The sequence below is a fragment of the Taudactylus pleione genome, unplaced genomic scaffold, assembly GCF_031769625.1.
Source record: "Taudactylus pleione unplaced genomic scaffold, aTauple2 ptg000232l, whole genome shotgun sequence".
In the NCBI taxonomy this organism is placed as follows: Eukaryota; Metazoa; Chordata; class Amphibia; order Anura; family Myobatrachidae; genus Taudactylus; species Taudactylus pleione.
The window spans coordinates 373,837-385,329 of NW_028284634.1; the positions used below are offsets into that span (position 1 = coordinate 373,837).

The 11,493-nt window shown below is 44.9% G+C and overlaps 1 protein-coding gene across 1 annotated transcript in view; it reads right to left on the bottom strand.

Moving 5' to 3' along the window:
* Positions 1 to 6,636, bottom strand: part of ADIPOR1 (adiponectin receptor 1) — a 73,177-nt gene extending 66,541 nt beyond the window's left edge. Inside the window, exon 1 of the mRNA XM_088479425.1 lies at positions 6,478 to 6,636. The gene's annotated coding sequence lies outside the window, so the exon portion shown is untranslated. The remainder of the gene's footprint in view (positions 1 to 6,477) is intronic.
* Positions 6,637 to 11,493: the final 4,857 nt, after the last annotated feature.

Sequence of the window (11,493 nt, forward strand, 5' to 3'; positions counted from 1 at the left end):
GACTTACCTATTTTATATACCAGTCTTGATCAAATATCTATTTATACAAAACAATGATGGTTGCAAGAACAGAATCACTTTTATTTACTCACAATACAAAGGTTTTATATTACAAATAGATAATACAGTCAATTGAAGAAAGCTGTCTTAATTATGCCAAGAAGACCTTTAAACTAATAAGGCAGACAAATCAGGACTAACTGGAAAAATAACAGAAACGTTAAATCAATAATTTAAAAATAAAATAAAAAATATATATAAAGTATACACTCTTTCCAACTATTGCCTTGTCACGCCATAGATTTGCGACCTTCTCAGAAAATGATAATAATTACTATGTGTTGTGGTGGAAAAAAAAAAAGTAAATTTAGTAGTCATGTCGTGGTTACCCAGATGAGCTTTCTGTGACATGGTCACATCCCAAGCGACTGTGACTGCCTCCTCCATCCCCTGGCATTTTAAGAAGAAATTTTTCTGTACATGTGCAGAACTGACTTACTCCTGCTCGTCCGACCCCTTCCTGTGATGTAGTTGGCTCTGACCGCCAACATCACATGCCGAATTTGCGCCTGGGAATGGCAAATCAACGGCATTCTGGAGACAATGTGCTGGTAACACAAGAAATTTCAGTTCTCATCTAAGCACTATTATGCTGATCTCTACAAATTGAGATCAGCTGTAGCAGTGCGGTGGATGAGGTCATAATCCCGACCACTGAGATTACGGCGCTCAACACGGCGGCGCCGGAATCCTGAAGGTAAGTAGCGGGGTTAGGGTGAGAGCCAAAGGGGGGAGGGTAAGGTTTAGGGTGCGGGGAGGGGGAGGTTAGAATTAGGCATCAGGGAGGGAGGGTTAAGGTAGGAAGAAGGGGAGGGTTAGGATACCGACAGAGTCAGTATCCTAACCCTGTTGGTATGCCGGCGTCGAGAGTCTGACCGCCGGGATCCCGTGCGCCCATACCCAATCCGCTGGGGGAATGATCAGTATGTTCAGTAGTTACAGATGTGTCCTAATACATCCTTCCTACAGTTGTACTAAACAGCCTCTCTTGGCACGCCAGGTCCCATGTGACTGTTAGCGCAATGTGGTGCGATTAGGATGCACCAAAAAACTGTGCTGATTAATTCCATATTTGACACTTTTATACCTGAGTGCGACTGAGTCTGAATCTGTATACAAAACACTATGATGCAGCGACGATTTTTCCACGCCAAGTTATGTTGTTGTTCGCATACAAACTCAGTTGCACACAGATATAGAACTGTTGCGTATCATATGAATCAACACAGTCACATCGGCGAAGACACATTATCGGGGGGGGAAAAAGATGCCTGGCGCTAGCACAGTCACGCAGGACCTGGCGGCTCACTCATGCCACATGGTGTTTTGAGGCTAGCTGTATGGGTACACATTTGTACTTCTGACACACTCCATTGTGATTAATGCCACTTGAGTGCGCACCGTAGAGCAGCCAATCACTGCCAGCAGTGATTGGTTGGGGAGATGCTACCGGCGGTGACTGGCTGCTGCGGCGCACACACAGCATCCATTTACTGGCAGTCGCTATCATACACAGCTCCAGATAAAGCGGACTCATAACCAATTAGAGCAGGTTTCATTGGCAGCCGCTAACACATACAGCTCCTGACACAGCGAATTCACAGTCTGCATCATTTATTTCACCCGACCGGGATCAACTGTGGAGCAGACAGCAGGTGCTTTCAGTGAGGGTTCTATTATTCACAGAGTGATGAACGTTTCGGGGTTATAACTATGGTGTGCCGCAGACACACTTACAGTAATAAAACAACTTGGAGTGACCTGTTTGATGTTTCTCATTAATAAACCCATTGGTCTATCCTGTTTTATACATAGATTATGACCCTTATTAAATCCTACTCTGCCCTCCCACCCGTTACCCATGTCTGTACCCCTTCTGCTCTCCTGTGTACTCTGCCCTCCCACCTCTGTGCCCCGTTCCCATCTCCCCATGTTTGTACCACTACTGCTCTCCTGTCCCTCCTCTTACCTTCTCTCCATGTCTGTATTCCTTCTGCTCTTCTGTGTATTCTCTCCCCTCCCACCCACGCTCTTCTTACCATGTCATTCTCAGTGCAAAATATGTGCTATATCGCGTTTTTACGCGCTATATGCAGTGGGGCATAACTTGCGATGGGACCCAGAGACTGTGGCGTAGGATAGCGTTCCTGCTAGGCTGTTTTAGCGGGGTGCGGCGCCCTGCCCTCCTTCATGCCGTCTTCACCCGTGGGTCGAAGTGTCCCGCGGGTGGAGAAATGTGCGGTGACCCGGTCACCGCCGGAGAATAGACGCCGGGCGCATGCGCCCGGCATCTATTCTCACTGTCTGCAGCGCTTGGGGGCTGCCCGGCGTGTCTGCAAGTGCCGGGCACGCCCCCAAGTATGACGAAAAGGGGACGCGTCTTATAGACATGCCCCCTTTTCATGGCCACAACCCTTTTTCGGGCGCGCGCACTAAGTTGCCCTTTCTAGCTCCGGCACCCTGCCTGCCGCCGGAGCTGAAGAGAACACTATAGGACCTCAATTTTTGTAAAGTGAGGGGTCCCTGGGACCCACATTTTTTTCATTCACAGTGATCACTGGTGCTAGACAACCCCTAGGCCAAAGGTTATCAAACATAGTCCTCAAGGCACCTTAACAGTCCAGTTTAGAGGCTATCCATGCTTGACCACAGATGACTTGATTAGTACCTCAATCAATTTAACCACCTGTGCTCAAACATGGATATCTCTAAAACCTGAACTGTTAGCTTGCCTTGAGGACAGCGACTGGGAACCTCTGGTCTAGGCATACATATTACGTCACTAAAATTGTTAAATACATTTTTAAAAAGATGTTCTTGACTTAAATAATAATAACAACATTTAAAAAAATTATAACAGTTTTGAAAAAAAGAATCCACAGTTAAGTGGTTAAAAGGATGATTTTGATTAACAAAAAAATAAAAAAAAAAGATAGGCAAATCTAAGGGCTATTACTCTCTACTCATGCTCCTTAACCTTTCCACTGCCTTTGACCGTGGACCACTCTCTCCTTCCTGCAAGACATTCACTCTTTTGGTCTGCACAGCACTGCCCTCTCCTGAATGTCCTCCTACCTCTGACTGCTTTTTCTCTATATCTTCTCACGACTCCAACTCTGCCCCTCTTGAGCTACCTTTTTGTGTCCATCATTGATCTGTCCTTGGCCCACTGCTATTCTCCCTTTATACCATCTCTTTTGGCTTCCAGTATTAACCTTAAAATATTGAAGACTGAGCTTATTGCCTTCCCACTCTACCTAGTCTCTCACCTCCCTCATTTTCACTTTCTATTCATAAGATCACCATCTGTTCTAGTCTGAAAGTCTGCTGATTATTAATTATCCTCAACTCTGGTCGCCTCTTCAAAGCCCACATTTAGGCTCTATCCCTCTCTTGCAGCTTCCACCTTCAGAATATATACATGACCATTTCTCACCCTGAAGACAATTTAGAACCTCATCCACTCACTGGTCATCTCTCAACTGGACTATTGCAACTTCCTCTTATCTGGCCACCATGACTCCAGTCTTGCTCCACTTCAGTCCATCCTCAACGTTGCTACTCGGCTCATCTTCCTCTCCAACCAAACTGTTGCTGCTTCTTCTCTTCGCCAAGGCATAAACTGACTCTTTTCCCTTACAGAAACCAATTCAAACACCTCACACATCTATAAAAGCCCTCGCCTAATCCCCTCCCCACTACATTTGTAATTTCATCTCCCTCCACACTCCATTTGTCCCACTTTATTCCGCCAACCATTGCTGCTTTTCTTACCCAACTGATTACCCACATCTCAGTCCCACCTCCAGATTTTGCCCGTGCTACTCCCCACCACTGAAACACTTTCTCTATCTTTATAAAGACTTTTCACCTCTCTGCAAAACTTCAAACAGGCTATCAAAACCCACTTCTTTATTTGATTGCGACCAAAAACGCCAATCCGCAGATATCGATGATCGTCAATCTGTCTAGGAATCAGGGAAAATCAACATGTTAAAATCCCTAACTGGCCGATTTCGACCATGTTCGGGGCAGAGTCAAGATTTTCTAACATGTTGGATATCTCCCTCCCCTGTCAGAATGGGGAATTGCCCCAATACAAGCTAGATGTATTGGCCCCGTGTTCCTCACACTGACTAACCCCTCAGTGTCACCCATGTTTGTCTTGTTACGTATTGGAAACTAAACGTTTAATACCAGCAAGGCTTCAGTTCCTGCACGTGATATTATTTTCAAGTTGGTGAAAAGTCATTTCATTTAAAATTGTTAGTTTTGACTATAAATCTTTGTTTCAATTTTACAAAAATGAATAAAAGTATAAACATGTAATTAATCCTTTCAGTTTAGAAATAAATTAAATGCTGCATTTAAAACTTTCAAGAATTGTGCACTACTTACCATTACATAAAGTAAGTCAAATACGTAGATCTACTAAACAGCAGGTTTTCAAAGCTGCCGATTATTCCACTGCTGGATTTAAAACGGTAATAGCAATAAATGCAAAACATGCCTAATACAGCATTTAGCAATATTGGTGTTTTAAATTCTTTGGTCAAAGTTGCTGTTTAGTAAACATACCCAATGTTTCTACACACATGGGGAACTAAAAAAATAAATAAATAAGGGATCCGTATTGTGTGCCTGATTTAGAGCCACATGCAAAATGGCTGCGTCTGCAGACGCTTTGCATGCTTGAAAATAACCGAAAGTATTCGGAGCTGGCTACTCTGCTCCTAAACATTTTCTTGTGAGAGCAGCCATCATCACCATCCGCATCAGGTATATCCCTGGGCAAAAGATCATTCAGAAACTGCCACATCATTGTGTACACTCACCTCCGAATATCCCGCAATTCTGTCTACACACCCACGTCTGGAGATCCAGCTGACTATGAATAGCCCCGCAGATCTGCAAAGGTGCAAACTATTGCCTTGACGACCTCAGATGTAAGCACAGTGCAAAAAAATTGCAACTGCAGAAGCTTTGACTCCGGCCCTATACATTACGACTAGTTGAATTGTTCCGTTGGGCGCCATCTAGTGGCTGCCGGAGCGCAACATACTTGAATTCCATATAATATATATATGTATATACACACACAAATGTACAAAGTAAACGTACGAAAGAATTAAAAAAATAAATAAAATTGTATTAAATAACTAAGACAATATATTACTAAAAGTTAAGTGCCATGTATGTGCTTGTTATGTAAAATGTATACATATTTATATGCAGGGCTGCACATGGGTTTTATACAGGATGTGTACTGGATGCCGGTGCTTGGGATCCCGATGAGAATTCCAATGCCGGCATCCCGACCAGGTTAGAATGCTGATACCCTCAGTTAAGTAAGCCTAACCCAACCCCTAACCCTCCCCGCAGCCTAAACCTAACCTCCCCCTAACCCACCCCCAGGTGCAGGGGGGAGAAAAGTCCAGCCCGCGGGCCAAATAAGGCCTGCAAAATCATTTGATCTGGCCCTTCCAAGGCAGCTGCAGGCAGGACTCAAAACGATAAAGCTAGGAGCTTTTTTCTGCCAGCCTCATCTGGCTAGCAGAGTGGCTAGAATGGCACCCTGCAGCCAGAACCTATGCAACAGTAATGTCTGGAGCGTCCGAAGGATGCTTCAGACAGTCATACCGCTGCCCTTACATGATGTAATCACTGGCGATTGTGCCCGCCATGCGACATCACGTGGAAGGGGCATGGCCGGCACCAGACGCGCAAATTATTTTAGAAATATCAAATGTCCCTTGGCAGAAAAAAGGTTCCCCACCCCTGCCCTAGTACCTAACCCCAATACTTACCTTCGGGATTCCGGCGATCGGGATGCCGATATTCTGACAAGTGTCAGGATTCCAGCGTCCGCATTCTGACTGCCTAAATCCCAGCAGTTGGCAATCTGACCGCATCCCGATTTAGAAGTACTTACATTAAATTACTGATTTTAACGGTTAATCAAGTATGAAATAAGAACGAGTATCCTGCTTAGAGATCTTACAATCTAAAGTCTTTATACAAACATACATCTCCTTTCCCTCATACTTATAAATTTCAACATGCAGAAATGCATACAGGATGCTTTTAAAGGGTACATTTTCCACCCAAATGTAAACCACATTTACACATAATGTCATCATTTAAAAGCCACGATGTCATCCTTCATTTCCAAAATAATATATGCACGATGGATAAATGAAAACAGTCAGCAGCATAATATCATGCAAAGGCCCCGAGCAGGTCAGGTACCAGCCGCATACAGGGCGCAGACACACAGGGACAGACTAACAGCAGCAGCCCCACTCCTCTAACACACAGACCGCGTCTAAGGCATGCACTTGTCTGTCAGGCAGACACGGCAGCAGCCGTCACACCACACAATATGTAATAGATATTTAACAGACATATTTAGTTTACCTTAAGCTACTACGAAATTTCTCCGGAACACAACCACTGCCTAGGAAATGACAACATGATAATCGCAACGTCCGGCGTAAGACAGGAGGCGTCGCCCTCTCTACGCTTATGGGCTACAGCAGCTGCAGCAGACGCGTGGGGACGTAGTGCACACTGTGCCTTCCCTCTGTGCCAGGACACGCTTCCTGTATGCATATCACATAGCAGAGGCAATCTATGATGCTTTGCGCTATTACACAGTAAGATACTGCTGTACATGGAAGAAAAACATTGGGCTTATATGTAACATATAGGGGCATATTCCATTTGGGGCCGTATTCAATAAGTTTCGCACCCGCGATACTATTTCGCCTGCTGGACTTTTTGCCTATATCTTGTGTTTTGCAGGTGAAAAAGTATCGCGCGCAGCCCCGCTTATCCCCGTATTCAATTTGAATGGATGCGAAAACGGGACCCGGCGAAACTTAAACAGGTGAAATGTCCTGTTTGGGGAAATCAGCCTGACACCCCCCAAAAGATGCACTGACGTGGGGGATCACTATGGGTACCCCCGAATAGGCCTGCAGAAGGTATTTGGGGTACTTAAATGTTCTCAATAGGTTGTGATTAGTGTATTTGCATAAGTGGTGAAGAATAGCATTTAGCATTTTTTTTTTTTGGTGAAAATAACTACTCCCAGCAAATTTGGGGTACCTGAAAATGGGGGTTAGCATATTTAAAAGTTGCTAAAGTGAAGTTTTAAAAATCGTGAAAAATCCACCTGCAATTAAAACAACACATGGGGCGTACTTAGGGAACCCCCTGAGTCTATTTCGCTAGTTTAGAACTTGTCCCCCAACTTTGGTTTTTATTCGCCCCCAAAACGAAAGTACTTTTTTGGGGTGTCCTAAGGTACTTTTTAGATTTTTTTTTTTTTTTTTACACAGAATACCTTTGGGGGCCTGTCCAAGGGGTGCAGGGTGGTTTTTGGAAGTCTACACCCCAAAACCCCAATTCTGCACTTTGTACGCCACTTATTCATTGGTGATACTTTATCGCAGAGTCTAATGCATTTACTTTTCGCACCGATAAATTGAATACGGGGATACAGAGCATTTTCAACAAGCAGGTAAAACACCCATTTTATCTTTCAAATGCATAACTTTCCTGGGCTTGTTACTAAACACCCCAGGCTCCTTACAGAATACATGGCCCATTTTAAAACACCCTAAATTTAAAGGGGGAATAATGAAAATAAGGTTACACTGCAATTAATTTTTTCAGTTTATATAGACCACTTTATCATGAATTGTATTGTGCTCATAATTAGTTTGATTTACCTGATTCCTAGATAACATATCAAATATATTTATTTACATCTTTAAAAAGCAATATATTATATTATGATCTGGGCTGATTTCTTTAACCACTGAATCATCCATTTCTATACTATGTCACTATTTTAATATTTTTGTTATGATAAATGTCAATAACAAATCAAACATACACCTTTAAATAATAAATTAGTAAAGATTAGAATATATATTTTTTTAGGATTTGGCTCCATAGCACCCCAATATATTATTATTATAATTTATTTATATGGCGCCACAAGTTTTCCGCAGCGCCTTACAAAGTACATAAACAAATAGGTGACCAGTGACTTACAGTACAATACAATACAATGCAACATAAGGATATGGATAATATACATTGCTACATTAGTGACCATAACACCCACATAAGCAGCAGAGCATAAACAACAAGTGTTAGGTGCCCTAGTGGGGAGTAAGAAGTAGATGAAAGTAAAGTAGGGAGAAGCACAAGAGGATAGAGGGCCCTGCTCATGAGAGTTACATTCTAAAAGGGAGGGGCAGACAAACAGGTGTGACACAGATGGGGCAGATGGGGAGGAAGGAACATGTAGCAAGTTAGGATGAGAGCTGGAAGGCTTTAATGAAGTAGTGGGTCTTGAGAGCCCGTTTGAATGATTGTAGAGAGGTGGAGAGTCTGATGGGGAGAGGGAGAGAGTTCCAAATGTGGGCAGCAGCATCGGCAAAATCTTGGAGGCGGGAGTGGGAGGAAGTAATCAGTTGGTATAAAAGGCAGCGTGCATTAGTTGAGCGAAGAGGGCGGACAGGAGAATGAAGGGAGATGAGATCAGAGATGTAAATGGGAGAAGATTGGGTGAGGTCTTTGTAAGCGAGTGTGAGAACCTTGAATTGGGTTCTGAAAGGGAAGGGGAGCCAGTGGAGGGCTTGTAGGAGAGGGGAGGCAGATGTAGAGCATTTGGAGAGGAAGATGAGCCGAGCAGCAGCATTAAGGACAGACTGGAGAGGAGAGAGATGGGATATGGGGAAGCCAGGTAAGAGGAGGTTACAGTAGTCCAATTTGGAGATGACCAGCGAGTGTATGAAGGTTTTAGTAGCATCCTGGGTGAGATAAGGTCTGATCTTGGAAATATTTTTGAGATGGAAACAACAGGACTGCGAGAGGTTCTGGATATGTAGTATGAAGGAGAGGGGTGAGTCCAGGATAACTCCCAAGACAGCACACTATGGGGCTAGATGAGATAGTTGTGTCATCAATTGATAAAGAAATAATGGGAAGTGAGGTTATGTGGGAGGTTGGGAAGATGATCAGCTCAGTCTTGGACATGTTAAGTTTAAGAAATTGCTGGGACATCGAGGAAGAGATAGCAGAGATACAGTTGGAGATACCAGTCAGTAGAGAGGGGGAGAGATCAGGGGAGGAAAGGTAATCTGAGTGTCTTCAGCATATAGATGACAATGGAGGTCAAAAGAGCTAATGAGTTCACCTAGAGAGGACGTATAGAGGGAGAATGGGACAGGTCCAAGAACAGAACCTTGGGGAACACCTACTGTAAGAGGCTGTGGGGGGGAAGAGGAGTTATGAGAGGAAACAGAAGGATCATTCAGAGAGGTAGTAGAACAGCCAGGAGAGGGCAGTGTCACGTAGACCAAGGGAGTGAAGGATTTGCAGCAGGAGAGGGTGGTCCACAGTATCAAAAGCAGCAAAGAGGTCAAGGACAATGAGCAGAAAGTAGTGGCCCTTGGATTTGGCAGGAGGTCGTTGGTTACTTTTGTGAGGGCAGTTTCAGTGGAGTGGAGAGAACGGAAGCCAGACTGAAAAGGGTCAAGGAGGGAGTGGGAGGAAAGAAAAGTGGTAAGGTGGTTGTAGTCAATCCACTCAAGGAGTTTGGAGGCAAAAGGGAGGAGAGAGATGCTTCGGTAGTTAGAGAGAAGGTTAGGCTCAAGGGTAGGTTTTTTAAAAATGGGGGAGACAAGGGCATGCTTGAATGCAGAAGGGAGGAGAGATTAAGGAGGTGGGCAAGATGGGAACAGGCAGAAGGAGAGAGGTAGCAGAGGAGGCGGGAAGGGGATAGGGTCAGGAGGGGAGATGGAAGGGGGGGGACCAGATGTGGGCCATGACTTCCTCTCCAGATACAGGGTAGAAGGATGTCAGAGTCGGTAAAATGGATGGGGAGTGGTGATCCGGGAAAGGAGGAGGTGGAGAGCTGGGGGACTGGTTGTATGATGTCCTGACGTATGGAATCAATTTTTGATATAAAAGTAAGTAGCAGAGTCAAGGGCAGAGAGCGAGGAGGGGAGATGAGAAGAGGGTGGGCAGAGGAGGGAGTTGAAGGTGGTGAAGAGATGCTGGAGATTTGTGGACTGGGAGGAGATGAGGTTCTTGAAATATGACTTTTTAGAGAGAGAAAGGGCAGCACTGTAGGATGAGAGCATACATTTGAAATGGAGAAAATCTGCCTTAGAGCATGATCTTCTCCACTGTCGCTCGGCAGTTCGTGAACACTTTTGCAGGTATCTGGTGCATTTGGAGTGCCAAGGTTGAGGTGTGGATCTGCGAGGGTGAGTAGTGATCGCCAGAGCAACAAAGTCAAGTGCAGAAGTAAGGGAGGCATTGTATAGGGAAGCAGCTTGTTCAGGACAGGAGAGAGAGAGTATAGGGGAGAGACGTGAGTCAAGCAGGGAAGGAAAGGAAACGGTGTTGATAGCCTCAATGTTACGCTTAGTAATGGTAGCTTTAGGAGGTAGAGGAGGGGAAGGAGAGATGGATAGTTTGAAAAAAGAGAAGGTGATGGTCAGATACGGGGAATGGGGAATTGGAGTAATCAGAAATATCACAACAGTGATTGAAGACCAGATCAAGCGAATGCCCACTCACATGGGAGGGTGAGGAGCTTCATTGTGAGAGGCCAAATGAAGATGTGAAGGTGAGGAGTTTGGAGGCAGAGGATTCTGTGGGGATAACAATTGGAATATTGAAGTCACCTAGGATAATAGAGGGAAGGTCTGAGGAGGGAAAGGAAGCCAGGAAGCAAAGTTGTCAAGGAACTTGGAGGGAGGGCCAGGGGGACAGTAAATGACAGCTACTCTGAGGTGTACTGGTTGAAAGAGGCGTATAGCATGAACTTCAAATGTAGTGAATGTAAGGGATGGTTCTGAGGGTATGAGTTGGTATGAGTAACCGGGGCATAGAAGGATACCAACACCACCACCACCATCCCCAGGCCAGGGGATGTTGGAGAAGGTGAGCCCCCCAGAGGAGAGAGTTGCAGGAGAAGTGGTGTCAGAGGGTAAAATCCAGGTTTCAATAATGGCTAGGAGATTCAGGGAGTTGGAGATGAAAAGGTCATGGGTGGGGACCAGTTTATTACAGACTGATCTGGCATTCCAGAGGGCACAGGATAGAGGTACACAGTTTGTGGGAGAGATGTGAATGATATTATCAGGGTTGCTGTAGCATGGAGGTGAAATTAATTTGGGGGATCGAGATGAATAGAGTGTAGTGATCGTGCGGGCTCCAGTGCTAGCAGGGGAACATGTAGGAGGTGGGCAGGGAGGGGTAATAATGAGATGTGGATGGAGATGGGAAGATGTTACAGGGAGAGGAGATTAGGAGTAGAGATTAGCAGTGGGGTAGTAGGACCCTGGTGGGGTGTAAGAGAATGAAATTGGAGTAATGGGAGAAGAGGGGTCAGAAGTCTGACAG